This window comes from Molossus molossus, unplaced genomic scaffold (assembly GCF_014108415.1).
Source record: "Molossus molossus isolate mMolMol1 unplaced genomic scaffold, mMolMol1.p scaffold_m16_p_7, whole genome shotgun sequence".
NCBI lineage: Eukaryota > Metazoa > Chordata > Mammalia > Chiroptera > Molossidae > Molossus > Molossus molossus.
In genome coordinates, this window is record NW_023425401.1 from 78,877,282 (window position 1) to 78,892,852 (window position 15,571).

General features: G+C 38.1%; 1 non-coding gene across 1 annotated transcript; it reads right to left on the reverse strand.

Moving 5' to 3' along the window:
• Positions 1 to 12,585: 12,585 nt before the first annotated feature.
• LOC118620561 lies at positions 12,586 to 12,692 on the reverse strand. Its single transcript, XR_004957473.1, has one exon. It is a non-coding gene; the product is annotated as a U6 spliceosomal RNA (small nuclear RNA).
• Positions 12,693 to 15,571: the final 2,879 nt, after the last annotated feature.

Sequence of the window (15,571 nt, forward strand, 5' to 3'; positions counted from 1 at the left end):
CTAACAGATTCTGAGTTCAAAACACTGCTTATAAGGATGCTCAATGAACTTAGTGAAAACCTCAGTGAACTTAGTGAGGACCTCAAGACCATAAAAAAGGACCAGTCAGAATTGAAGGATGCACAGTCAGAAATGAAGAAGGCACTAACTGAAATAAAGAATAATTTACACAGACTCAATAGTAGAGTAGGTAAAGCCAAGAAGCAATCCATCAATTTGGAATATAAGAAAGCAAAAAACACCCAATCAGAACAGCAAATAGAAAAAAGAATCGAAAAAAAATGAGGATACTGTAAGGAGCCTCTGAAAAAGCTTCAAGCATGCCAACATTTGCATCTTGGGGGTGCCAGGAGGAGAAGAGAGAAAGCAAGAAATCAAAAACCTATTTGAAACAATAATGGCAGAAAACTTCCCTAACTTGGTGAAGGAAACAGACATTCAAGTCTAAGAAGCACAGAGAGTCCCAACAAGATGAATCTCAAGAGGTCCACACCAAGACACATCATCATCAAAATGCAAAAGTTTCAAGACAAAGAGAGAATCTTAAAAGCAGCAAGAGAAAAGCAGTTAATTACCTACAAGGGAGTTCCCATAAGACTGTCAGCTGACTTCTCAAAAGGAACTTTGCAAGCCAGAAGGGAGTGGCAAGAAATATTCAGAGTGATGAAAAGCAAGAACCTACAACCAAGATTACTCTATCTTGCAAAGCTGTCATTTAGAATCAATGGCCATATAAAGAGTTTCCCAGACAAGGAAAAGCTAAAGGAGTTTATCACCAAACCATTATTATATGAAATGTTGAATGGTCTTCTTTAAGAAAAATATAAAAAATATGAACAAACAAAATGGCAATGAATATATATCTATCAACAATTAAATCTACAAACAAAATGAACAAGCAGAAGAGAAACATTCTCATAGATACAGAGAACATTTTGTTGGTTGCCAGATGGGAGGGGGGTTGAGGGAATGGGTGAAAAAAGTGAAGGGATTAAGAAGTACAAATTGGTTGTTAGACTGACAAACCTCAAAGGGATGGGAGGTTGGGGCAGTGGGAAGAAATAAATCAAAGAACTTATATGTATATATGCATAACCAATGGACACAGACAACAGAGTGAGGAAAGGCAGGAGTGGGGAGGAGGGGGTCAATAGGGGAAAAATGATGAACATATATAATACATTTAACAATAAAGATAAGTTAAAAAAAAGAAGAAGAAGAAAAGAAATGCCAGATAGCAGTAAGTGTATAAAGGAAACAAAAGAGGAAAAGGTCTCTCTGAAAAGATGGCATGTAAACTAAGTGAGACACACAGGGACTTAGGCCCAGGAATAGAAAATACCAAGTTGCCAGGAAGCCAAGTTAAGACCAGTGGATCAGAAGGCACTCAGGCAAAACTATCACCACCCCTCCACTCCCTACTCAAAAATGCAAAGGTAGCTGATTTTACCTCCCTTCTGCTTAAACTACTGACCCACATGTGCTGTTGATCAAGGTTTGATCACTATAGGATCTTAGGGTGGTGGTATTGAGTGGTTTACCATCGTGTCCCCGATAGTGTAGGCACAAACGTAGTTACCAGGCAACACAGCTAGAAAAAGAAGTCACCAGACCCTGAAATGGAAACATCCACCAGCCTACGTTTTTCAAAATACCTGCCATTTTGTACAAGCCCACTTTGTACCCAGCTTGTAAAAAGCAGCCAAGCACAGCCAGCCCTCAACGAGTTTACTGGACCTTCCTTTCCTCTGTGCTGTCTCCCTGTGCCCAAGCATATGCTTAATAAAATCTATCTAGAAATTTCTCTGGAGTTTGCTCTCAAATTCTATTAGGGGAACCCAAGAACCCTAATGCTAGTAACAGAAAGAAGTAGTGAAAAGACTAAGACAAAATAATTTCCAGTAAGGGAACAGCTACTGCAAAGGCCCCTAGTATGGAGTGAATTTGGCTGGATAGGTAGAGCCATGGACATTTTTCTCAATTCCTTCCTTTCTCTTATACCCACATCCAGTTGACAGCAAATACTGCCAGTTTTACTTCCAAAATATACCTTAGATAATTCCGCGTTTCTTTACTTCAGTGTTATTGTCCTAATACAAAGCACCTAGACTGTAAAAACAATTAAACTGGTTTTCTGTTTCTATTCTTGTTTTTTTCTGATCCATTTTCTACATAATATCCACAGTGGAGTGATCTTTTTATACCACATATCTGTCATTTTCCTTTCTTACTTAAAAGTTTTTAACATCCCTTGTTAACAGGGTCTGGACATGCCAAAGTCTCACATCATTCCTCTCTCTTCTTCCTCTCTTGGCTTCTTGGCACTGGCCTCCTTTCTGTTCCTGGAATGCATTAAGTGCTCTCTACTGCAGGGCATGGTACATGCTGTGCCCTCTTCCTGGGTTCTCCCCTCAAACTCCCCTTCCTCCATGCCTTCCCCACATCACTGTTCTTCACATGACTTGCATTTTCTATTATTCAGGTTTCAAATCAAATATCATCTCCTTAAGTCTTTCCCAAGTGACCTATCTCAAGTAGTCTTCCTTGCTACCCCCACCCATTATTTCCTAGCCAGTCAAGCAATGTATTCCACTCATATCACTTATACTAATCTCTCATTATCTTGTTTATTTCTGTGGTGGGATCATATTTGAAGTATTGATTATTTTGCTACTTCATCCCATCTTCCCCAAACCTTTATCAGACCAGAAGACACAAAGCTACAACTGCCTAAGGGGAAAGAGAAAGGAAACAAACTGAGAACAAGGACAAATAAAGTCTTGAATTTCACATTCAAAGCATGGATCTGAGAGTTATAAGACAACAGCAAATGTATTGAAATAATATTGGCTGAGCAAGATTTTCATTCTGCCCTCAGTGCCAAGTAAAATCTGTAATCTGTAAACTGTGTGTGTGTCTGTGGGTAGGGTTATACTGTGTGTGATGACATACCAGTAGAGGTAGAGAGAACTATAAATAAAACAAGAGAGTTAAATGCTATGCAGAAGGACCTGCATCCTGATCCTTATTCTTGTACAGTCTGTCATTCTTTTAGCAGCAAGTTACCTAATAATAGTAGCTCAAACTAGGGATCCACACTCTGTGCCCATGGCCCAAATCCAGCCCATTGCCAGTTCTTGTACACCAAGAAAATTAAGAAGACTATCTGAATTATTAAATGTTTGGAAATATCAAAGGACAATGTATAACAGATACCTTAAAGCAGTGGTTCTCAACCTTCCTAATGCCACGACCCTTTAATACAGTTCCTCATGTTGTGGTGACCCCCAATCATAAAATTATTTTCATTGCTACTTTATAACTGTAATTTTGCTACTGTTATGAATCGTAATGTAATATCTGATATGCAGGATGTATTTTCTTTGTTACAAATCGAACAGAATTAAAGCATAGTGATTAATCACAAAAACAATATGTAATTATATATTGTGAAATATTTATTTCTAATTACTAATGAATGAAATTTTGTCTTGAAGCATGGTGTAGCATGAGTAACAGTCTTAATATAACAGTAAACTACATTGCTACATTTTGCAACAGTATGAGTAAAAAGCCAACATCAGTGCAAAGGTTGAGATTGCTTCTTTCCCACCATATCAGAAATTTTCAGGGCAGTCTTTGCAAGAGCACAACAAAGATTATCTTCCACAACAAGTCTACTTCTGTATTTAGACTTGATAACCAACAAGCTGGAAAACCCTGTTTCACAAAGATATGTTGTTGGAAATGGAAGAAGGCGCAACACAGTCTCAGACAGAACAGAACATGACTGCAAACACTTGATCCAGAATTTTGTAGAGAAATCAGTTCTCGCTGCATCACTGTTAATAAGTTCAATGAACTACTCTTGTGTTTTCTCAGGAACATCTTCAAATTTGACTGTGAATGGGCCTCTGGCAAGTGTAAATGGGGTGTCAGATAGATTTGGAAAGTATGATGAAATTTTGTCTGCAAGCATGTGCAAGTGTTCTTTCACAGAAATTATCATTGTAATCCTTCTGTCTGATTCAATGTCATGTTTCTCAAAGAAAGCAGAGAAGGTAGACAACAGGTAAATTTTATTTTCAGCCTTTTTTTTTTTTTTTTTTTGCCAAAGCTGAAGTTTCATTTGGAATGATTGGATCTTTGTAGACAAATTGAGGCATGTTGCATTTGGTCCTTGCAGTGATAACTCATTTAACTCATTCGAGATGGCAAAGATGTCAACTGAGTAAGCTATTTTCTGCAGTTCACTTTTATTGCTGAAAAATACTTCAAACTGCGGTCTTGCTTTTTGATTAAAAAATGTTTTGAGCCCTGGCCGTTTTGGCTCAGCGGTTAGAGCGTCGGCCTGTGGTCCTGAGAGACCCAGTTCGGTTCCCGCTAAGGGCGCGTACCTCGGTTGCAGTTTGTCCCCGGCCCTGGTTGGGTCATGCGGGTGGCAGCCACTCGATGTGTTCCTTTCGCATTGATGTTTCTCTCTCTCTCTCTGTTCCTCTCTCTCCCTCCCACTCTACCTGAACAAAAAATGGAAAAATGTCCTCGGGTGAGGATTAAAAAAAAAAAAAAATGTTTTGAGTTCATCACGAAGCTCAAAAACACATTTAAAAAATTTTTCTGTCGACAACCATCTCACTTCAGTGTGAAATAGCAGAGCATTGTTTGGCGCATCCAACTCGCACAGTTGCGAAAATAGTACACTGTTTAAAGTTCTCACCTTTACAAAATTGACAGACTTTATGATGCTTGTCATTACTTCTTGTAACTCTTGTGGCAGTGTCTTCATTGCTAATATTTGCCAATGACTCATACAGTGAGTTCCGATGACTTTTGATGACTCATTCAGTACCAAACGTTGAAATCCAGATTGACATCCTAGCATAGCTGGAGCACCATCTGTGCAAATACCACAAACTTTTCCCCAAGAGATCTTATGCTCTTTCAGAAATGAACCAACTTTGTCAAATACATCACATGCAGTAGTTGTCATTTCAAGAGGTTTTCAAAAAAGAAACTCATATTTAAAGTTGTGCAAACACCACAAACATTTTCCCAAGAGATCTTATGCTCTTTCAGCAATGAACCAACTTTGTCAAATACATCATGTGCAGTAGTTGTCATTTCAAGAGGTTTGCGAAAAAGAAACTCATTTTTAAAGTCACCATCATTAATATACTTCACATAAACCAGTAACTGTGAACAGTTTGCAATGTCTGTAGATTCATCAAGCTGGATGCTAAATATTGGAAGTGGAGCAGATTTAATTTCCTAGATTACCTGATCAAGAATATCATCAGACATGTCGTCTATTCTACTGACAGTGTCATTAGATAAGGAAATTGCACTCCATTTTTTAACAAATTCATCTCCGATCATAACTTGAACAATATCTTTGGCTGCTGGCAACAGTAAATCCTCAGCAATGGTGTGAGGTTTCATAGCTCTGGTGATTCTGAGTGCCACCAAATATGAAGCTTCAACGGCTGCTACATTTTTTTTGTGGTATTTGCCACCAGTGTCAAGTCTGGTTTTCTTTTCTTTTCTTTTCTTTTTTTTTTATCCTCATCCGAGGACATTTTTCCATTTTTTGTTCAGATAGAGCGGGAGGGAGAGAGAGGAAGAGAGAGAGAGAGAAACATCGACGTGAAGGGACACATCGAGTGGCTGCCACCCGCACAACCAACCAGGGCTGGGGACAAACTGCAACCGAGGTACGTTTCCTTAGCGGGAACCGAACCCGGGTCTCTCTGTACCGCAGGCCGACGCTCCAACCGCTGAGCCAAACTGGCCAGGACAAGTCTGGTTTTCTTGAGTCTATCATTTTTGCTTCTGAAATAGCTGGTACTCTTGCTGGCAAAGCTCAGATGCTTGCTATCAAAATGCCATTTTAGTTTGTTTGGCTTCATAGATTTGGCTGATAGAACTTCACAACAAATAACACATTGTGGTTTCTCAATTCCTGCTGTAATTATTGAGGTAAAACCATCCTGTAAAAAATCCTCACTATAATTTTTTTCTTAACATTCTTCTTTACATGATCCATTGTCATGGAATGGTTTGCTAATGAAAATAATAGCTTTAATAATACAAAAGATAATACATGGCATAGTTTAGTCAATATAGTTCATTAAAATTTCCTGTGATTTACCATTCTCGGTTGTTTTTTTACATACTTGTTACTATCACAAGGGGGCAGTATTCACATCAACCACAGCTGAATATAAAAAGACCAATCAGCACCCAGATTAAGTTCTCATGGTACAGATTTTTTTTTGCAGTAGTTGATGATTTTACAGTACATGATTTTACATTTACCCAGTAATTATAATTCATGAAGTGTCATTTTACCTCTAATACTGCTGCTTTCTACACAGTAGCTGCTCTCTACATGTGTGTCACTGGTTCACATAAGTACATTATGGTGCCAACCCTGTCACATAGACCTGTATTTGTATGAAGTGTTTATAATGGGGTTGGCGTGATGATGTCAATACACTGGGTACTTGTATGTGGGCAAATCTGCATGTGGGCGGACCCACCTGGAGATGGGTAGAGGAGCGGTGTCTTGGTTCCTAAGATGATCAGAAATATGTGTTTTGTGATGGTCTTAGATGACCCCCGTGAAAGGGTTATTTGACCCCCAAAGGGGTCGTGACCCATGGGTTGAGAACCTCTGCTTTAAAGTATGCCATGCACTGCTCTAAATCTTTGCACTTGTTAACTCATTTAATTGTTACAATAACTTTATGAAGTAGATATTATTACTCATTTTACAAATGAAAAAACTGAAGCTACTGGATGGGTTCAGTAAGCAGTAAAAGATCATACAGCTAATGGTATTTCAGCTGGAATTCAAACCCAGAGGGGCCTCTATTGTTCTTAGTTATACCAATATAATAGTTATTACATTTTGAATTTTGTCAGTAAAAAAAAATGTGAAAATTTGTTTTCTTTTTTTAAAATTTTTATCTTTATTGTTAAATGTATTACAGATGTTCCTCCTTTTCCCCATTGATGCCCCCCTCCTGACTTTTCCCCACACTGTTGTCTGTGTCCATTGGTTACACATATAAGTTCTTTGGTTTATTTCTTCCCACCCCCCAAACCCTCATTCCTTTGAGGTTTATCAGTCTAGCAACCAATTTGTACTTCTTAATCCTTTCACCTTTTTCACCCATTCCCCCAACCCTGCTTCCATCTGGCAACCAACAAAATGTTTTCTGTATCTATGAGATTGTTTCTGTTCTGCCTATTCATTTTGTTTCTGGATTTAATTGTCTAAAGATATGTATTCATTGCCATTTTGCTTGTTCATATTTTTTATATATTTTTTTCAAGAAGACCCTTCAACATTTCATATAATAACAGTTTGGTGGTGATGAACTCCTTTAACTTTTCCCTGTCTGGGAAACTCTTTATATAGCCATTGATTCTAAATGACAGCTTTGCAAGATAGAGTAATCTTGGTTGTAGGTTCTTGCTTTTCATCACTCTGAGTATTTCTTGCCACTCCCTTCTGGCCTGCAAAGTTTTTTCTGAGAAATCAGCTGACAGTCTTATGGGAACTCCTTGTAGGTAACTAACTGCTTTTCTCTTGCTGCTTTTAAGATTCTCTCTTTGTCTTGAACCTTTTGCATTTTGTTGGTGATGTGTCTTGGTGTGGGCCTCTTGGGGTTCATCTTGTTTGGGACTCTCTGTGCTTCTTAGACTTGAATGTCTGTTTCCTTCACCAAGTTAGGGAAGTTTTCTGCCATTATTGTTTCAAATAGGTTTTTGATTTCTTGCTTTCTCTCTTCTCCTCCTGGCACCCCCAAGATGCAAATGTTGGCATGCTTGAAGCTTTTTCAGAGGCTCCTTACAGTATCCTCATTTTTTTTTTATTCTTTTTTCTATCTGCTGTTCTGATTGGGTGTTTTTTTCTTCCTTATATTCCAAATCGACGGTTTGCTTCTTGGCTTTACCTAGTCTACTATTGAATCTGTGTACATTATTCTTTATTTCAGTTAGTGCCTCCTTCAATTCTGACTGGTCCTTTTTTATGCTCTTGAGGCCCTCACTAAGTTTGCTGAGGTTCTCACTAAGTTCATTGAGCATCCTTATAAGCAGTGTTTTAAACTCAGCATCTGTTAGGATGCTTATCTCCATTTTACTTAGTTCTTTTCCTGCGGTTTTGTTCTGTTCTTTGATTTGGGACCTGTTTCTTTGTCTCCTCATTTTCAGAAAACCTGAAGCAGGACCCAAGACAGGCCAATCATATGGTAAAGCAACTGGCAACAGCTTGAGTGGGCCTGAAAGTTGGGTGGGTGTAGCCTCAGGGAATCACCAGGGTGGAGCAACCAGTGTGAGCCAGGTTGCTGGAGTCCCAGATATGGCAGCTGTCTGCTGCCTCAGGGAAGGTTTCACCAAAGGAACAAAGGCCCCTGACAGCGTGTCTGTCCCAGAGAAAGCACCCTCTGCAGCCCTCGCTCCAATGCCAAACAGCTCAGTTCTTTTCTGTATGTCTCTGGCGCCCATTGAGCTGCCTTCCCTTTAAGATTAGAGGGAGTGAGTCTGATAAGTCTGTGCACGGGCTCTTTAAGGGAGCTGCCTGGGGTACCTCAGCCTCCCTCTGCCTCAATTCCCGCTGGTTTTTCCAGCCAGAGGTTAGGGGGACTTCTCTTCCTGGCACTGCAACCCTGGGTGGGGCACCTGGTGTGGGACAGAAACCCCTCAGTCCTCAGGGAGGACATTCCCAGCAGAGGTGTCCTCCTAATTTTTATCTGACACACATGGGTGTGGGACCAGCCCGTCTGCCTCCACTCCTCCTACCAGTCTCGATGTGGCTGTTTCTTTAATTCCATAGTTGTAGGACTTCCATTCAGCTTGATTTCAGGCAGTTTCAAATGATGGTTGTTCTGTAGTTTAGTTGTAACTTTGATGTGGTTGTGGTAGGACGTGATACCGCATTTACCTACACTGCCATCTTGACCTGGAGTCTCGAAAATTTGTTTTTTTTTTCTTCATATATAAGCACCTAAAAAATACCTTTGATTTGTGTCTTGGCCTGCAAAACTTAAAATATTTACTATTTGCAGAACTCTCATTTACACCATAAAGACACTTATTGTTTATTTAAGAGTTCCAAATGTAGATGATTCTAGGGTTAGTTCAGCAACTCAGTGAGAGCATCAAGGACATAATCCATAATCTTTTTCTATTTTTTTGCTCCACCGTTTGTAACATGTGGTTTTTGTATTGTTGTTTGATCTTCTCATGGTCACAAAATGACTGTTGCAGCTCCAAGCTTCGCAGCTGATAAAGAGAAAGAAGTTTAGACTGTGCATTTAGAGATGAGATATCTCAGCCAGTGTGGAGTAGATTCTGACACCCAAAGACCAGGATTAGACTATTGCACAATACTGCCAAGGCCAGAATAGACGAGCTAGAAACTGAGAGGTAGATAAGATCTCCCCCATTTATTGGTGAAGCACAGCATAATCCAAAGGCTTAGAATTAATACTAGTGAAAAATATAGGGTGGATGACATGATATTGTATATAGAGAACCCTAAATATTCCACCAAAAAACTATTAGAATAAATGAATTCAGTAAAGTAGTAGGATATATAACAAATATTCAGAAATCAGTTGCATTTTAAACACCAATAATGAATTGTCAGAAAGGGAACTAAGAAAAGAATCCCATATACAGTTGCTTCAAAAATACACCTGGGAATAAATTTTTTTTTTTAATCCTCACTCACGGATATTTTTTCATTGATTTTTTTTTTAGATGGAGTAGAAGGGAGAGAGAGAGAAATATTGATGTGAGAGAGACACATCAATTGGCTGCCTCCCACACAACACTGACTAGTGCCAGGGATCAAACCCACAACCGAGGTACATGCCCTTGACCAGGAATCACACCCCTGACTCTTTGGTCCTTAGGCCAATGCTCTAACTGCTGAGCAATGCTGACCAGGGTGAATAAATTTAAACTAGGAGGTAAAAGATCTGTACTCAGAAGATTGTAAGACACTGAAGAAATTGAAGAAGATACAAAATAATGGAAACCTTGCTCATGGATAGAAAAAATTAACATCATGGAAATGTTCATACTACCCTCTATAGATTTGATGCAGTTCCTATGAAAATATTAATGATTTTTTTACATAGAAATAGGACAAGTAATCCTAAAAGTTATATAGAACCACAAAAGACACCAAATAGCCACAGCAATCTTGAGATAAAAGATCAAAGTTGGAGGTATCATGCTATCTGACATCAAAATATACTACAAGACTATAATAATAAAAACAGCATAGCAGGGTGTAAAAACAGACACATAGATCAATGGAACAGAATAGAGAGCTCAGAAAAAAACCCACACCTATATGGTCAATTAATATATGACAAAAGAGGCAAGAACATACATTGGGGTAAAGACAGTCTATTCAATAAATGGTGTTAAAAAAATTGGATACATGCAAAAAATAAATAAATAAAACTAAGCCATCTTCTTATGCCATACACAAGATTAAACATAAATAGATTTAAAAGTTAGATGTAAGACTTGAAACCATAAAACTCCTAGAAGAAAACATAGGCAGTAAACTCTCTGACATTTCTCTTAGCAATATGTTTTTGATACATATCCTTGGGCAGAAAAAAGAAATACACAAATGGGACTACACCAAACTAAAATTTTCTTGCACAGCAAAGGAAACCAACAAAACAAAACCAAAAATCAGCTTACTGAATGGGAGAATAAATTCACCAATTATGCATCCAATAATATCCAAAATGTATACAGAACTCATACAACTCAACACAAAAATAACAATCCAATTTAAAAGTGGGCAAAGGACCTGAATAGACACCTCCAAAGAGGACACACAGATGGCCAATAGACACATGAAGAGATATCAAGGTCACTAATCATCAGAGAGATGCAAATTAAAACAACAATGAGATATTACCTCACACTTGTCAGAATGGCTATCATTAATAAATCCACAAATAACAAGTGTTGGTGAGAATATGCAGAAAACGGAACCCTTGTGTATTGTTAGTAGGAATGCAAAGTAGTGCAACCACTATGGGAAACAGTATGGAGTTTGTTCAATAAGTTAAAAATGGAACTGCCTTGTGACCTAGCAATTCCACTTCTGGGTATATATCTGAAGAAACTCAAAAGAGTTTCAAAACTAATTTGAAAGAATATGTGCATCCCTATTTTCATTGCAGTGTTACTTACAATAGCCAAGATATGAAAGCACCCCAGGTACTCATCAATAGACAAGTGGATATAAAAGCGGTGGTACTTATATACAGTGAAATATTACTTGGCCATAAAAAAAATAAAATCTTACCATTTGTGACAATATGGATGGACCTAAAGGGTGTTATGCTCAGTGAAATAAGTTAGACAGAGAAAGAAAAATACCATATGATATCACTAAAGAGTAAATTAAACAAACAAAATAGAAACAGATTCATAGATACAGAGAACAGACTGATGGTTTCCAGAAAGTTGGGGAACTAATTGAAAAAAATAAAAGTGAGGCAAGAAAGTTAGAATAGGGAACAAAGGCCTCAAGCTCTATCCCTCCTTTTCCATCTTGGCTGAAACATCACAAACATGACCTTCACTGACCACCTGTTTCCCACTTCATGGTCTGTAATTGAGAGGACCAAAAAAAGAAATTGCTATCTGGAGAGGAGGAGCAAGAATGAGCAGTCACCTCATCAGCATCAGAAGGTGAAGACTACCCTATTCCCCTGACCCCACCTTAACCATGTTTAATAAAAATCTTTCACCCAGACAGCATTGGTGTGTCTCATTTTCTAAGGTTGCCCTCTCTCACTTCTTGAGTGTACACTATCACTTTAATAAATTTCCCATGCTTGCCTAAATCTTCCATGCTGTCTAATTTCTTCTTGGGTCATGACAAGAACCTGCATCAGGTTGAGGCCTCCCTTGGCTTCCCTGGGTGCCACCCAGCATCAAAGAAATAAGAATTACAGATCAATAGTCACAAAATCCCAGGATTGTAAGGTGCAGCATGGGGAATGTAGTCAGTAATATCGTGATAACTATGTGCTGTGCCAGGTGGGTACTTAAAAATATCAGAGAAAACACTCTGTAAAATATGACTGTCTTCCTACTATATGGGACACCTGAAACTAATACAAAATAATGTTGACTATAAGCTATAATTGAAACATACAATTTTAAAAGGGGGGGGGGGACAAATGCTGAATATGACCAAATTAATTTGGATGTCACTAGATATTAATCTGGATGTGACAGAAATTAAGTTGTTAAAGATAATAAAGTCAGCTGCATGAGGGCAGATATCTTGTCTGCCTTGTTCACTACTATAGCAGACACTTCCAGTTGCCAACTCAAAATGTTTTCTTTCTTCCTTCTTCCCTCTCTGTATACCATGTTTTATCTTTTCCTCCCTCTCTCGTCCTTTTTTTTCCCTAACAGACCCCAAAGTATGCTGGGAGTGGCAATATGCCTGGTTAAAATACATATTTAACTACTTTTGTTTGCAGGCAGAGGTGGCCATGTGATGAGATGTAAACAGAAGTAGCCGGGTAGAGCTTTGAAATATGTTCTTTTGTTGTTGTTATCCTTGTACCAAGGCCATGCTAATCTTCCCTGTGTCATTACAATTTTAGTATATGTGCTGCCCAAGCAAGCACTGGGAAATGTTCTTTAAAAGAAACAAACTTCTGATTTGCTCCCTTTGGCTTTTTGCCCTCTGTCCCTTTTCCTCCCTGGAATGTGGACCTGTTTCTGGAGCTGCAGACACCATCAGGCAGCCATAGTTGTAACAGCTGCTCTCTGTCAGCAGCACAGCAGAGCAGTTGCAGAAGGAACCTGGACTTTGGTGAATTCCTTGAGCAGCTGCATGAGCGCTAGACGGGGGAACTTCTTTTATGTGAGAAAAAGAGATCCCTTCCCCACCCTACCCCACATTTGGTTAAACTGTTTTATTTAAATTTTCTGTTTCATCAGCTGAACAGTTTTTTTAAAAATTTTTTTATAATGTTTATTTATTTATTTTTGTTACAGATATTTCTCCTTTTTTCTCCCATTGACACCCTCCACCCAACCCAGCATTATTGTCTATGCTATAAGTTATGTGGTTTATCACTTCCCTCCCCCTACGTCCACCTCTTCTGAGGTTTGTCAGTCTGTACCCCACTTCCATGCCTCTGGGTCTATTTTGTTCCTCAGCTTGTTTTGTTCATTATATTCCACAAATAAGTGAGATCATGTGATATTTGTCTTTCTCTGATTGGCTTGTTTTGCTTAGGATAACACTCTCCAGGTCTCTCCATGTCATCTCAAAAAATAAGAGATCTTGCTTTCTTTCAGCTGCATAGTATTTTATTGTGTATATGTACCACAGCTTTTTTATCCACTCATCTATTGATGGACACTTGGGCTGTTTCTAGATCTTAGCCATTGGAAATAGTGCTGCTATGAACATAGGGGTACATATATTCATTCTGAGTGGTGTTTCAGGTTTCTTAGGGTATATACTTAGAAGTGGTATCTCTGGATCAAATGGAAGTTCAATTTTTAATTTTTTGAGGAAACACCATATTGTTGTTCATAGTGATTGCACTAGTCTGCATTCCCACCAGCAGTGTACTAGCGTCCTCTTTTCTCCATATCCTCGCCAGCACTTGTTGTTTGATGATGTGTTGATGGCAGCCATTCTGACAGGTGTGAAGTGATACCTCATTGATGTTTTTGCAGAAGCTTTTTAGTTTGACGTAATCCCATATGTTCATTTTTTCCCTGTTTCTATTGCCTTAGGCATAGTATCAGTGAAAATTCTGCTGCATGTGATGTCTGAAATTTTCTTGGCTGCATTTTCTTCTAGAATTTTATCGATTTTAAGTTTATTCTTGTGTGTGGTGTAAGTTGATGGTCTAGTTTCATTTTTTTTGCATGTAGCCATCCAATTTTTCCAGCACCATTTATTGAAGAGGCTGTCTTTACTCCACTGTATGCTCTTGACCCATTTGTCAAATATTAATTGAGCATAATGACTTGAGTCAACTTCTGGGATCTCTGTTCTGTTACATTGATCTACATGCCAGTACCAGGCTGTTTTGATTACTATGGCTTTGTAGTATAACCTCATATCTGGTATTGTGATCCCTCCCACTTTGTCCTTCTTTTTCAAGATTCCTGTAGCTATTCCAGGTCTTTTTGGTTCCATGTTAACTTTAGAGTATTGGTTCTAGTTCTGTAAAATATGTCATTAGTATTTTGATAGGGATTGCATACAATCTATAGATTGCTTTGTACAGTATGGACATTTTAATGATGTTAATTCTTTCAAGCCATGAACAAGGTGTATGCTTCCACTTTTTTATATCTTTCTAGATTTTTTTTTTTTTTCAGTGACCTGTAGTTTTCTGCGAATAGGTCCTTTACTTCTTTGGTTAAGTTTATTCCTAGGTATCTTAATTTTTATGCTGCAGTGGTAAATGGGATTGTTTTTTAAGTTTCTCTTTCAGTGAGTTTATTGTTGGTGTAAAAGAAGGCCATTGATTTCTTGACATTAATTTTGTATCCTGCTACTTTGTCAAATTCATTTATTAAATCTAGTAGATTTTTGAGAAAGCTTTTAGGGTTTTTTTATGTACAATATCATGTAATCTGCAAATAATGACAGTTTCACTTCCTCCTTTCCAATTTGGATTTCTTTTATGTTGTCTCCATGTCTAACAGCTATTGCTAAGACTTCCAGAACTATGTTAAGAGTGGTGAGAGTGGGCATCCCTGTCTGGTTCTTGTTCTTAAGGGAAATGCTTTTAGTTTTTGCCCATTGAATATGATGTTGGCTCTAGGTTTTTTATATATTGTCTTTCTTTATTATGTCAAGATATGATCCCTCTAGTCCCACATTGCTGAGCGTTTTTATGAGAAATGGGTGCCAGATTTTGTCAATTCTTTGTCCACAACTAATGATATGATCATATGGTTTTTATTTTTCACTTAGTTTATGTGGTGTATCACATTTATTGATTTTCAGATATTGTACCATCCTTGCATCCCTGGGATGAATCCCACTTGGTCATGATGAATAGTTTTTTTAATGCATTGCTGGATCCGATTTGCTAATATTTTGTTAAGGATTTTAGCATCTGTGTTCAGCAGGGATATTGGCCTGTAGTTTTCTTTCTTTGTAGTGTCTTTATCTGGTTTTGCATTTAGGTTTATGTTGGCCTCATAAAATTAGTTTGAGAGTCTTACATCTTTGTAGATTTGTTTGAATAGTTTGAGGACAATAGGTGTTAGATCTTTTTTGAGTGTTCAGTAAAACTCCCTCGTGAAGCCATCCAGGCCTGGGCTTTTGTTTGTGGGGGGGGGTTTCTTGATTACATCTTCAATTTCCTTAGTTGTTATTGGTCTGTTCAAGTTTTCTATCTCTTCCCAGTTTACTTTTGGGAGAATGTGCATTTCTAGAAATTTGTTCATTTTGCTTAGATTGTCCAATTTGTTGGCATATAATTGTTCATAGTGTGTGGGTTTTTTATTATTTTATTATTTTTTTTTT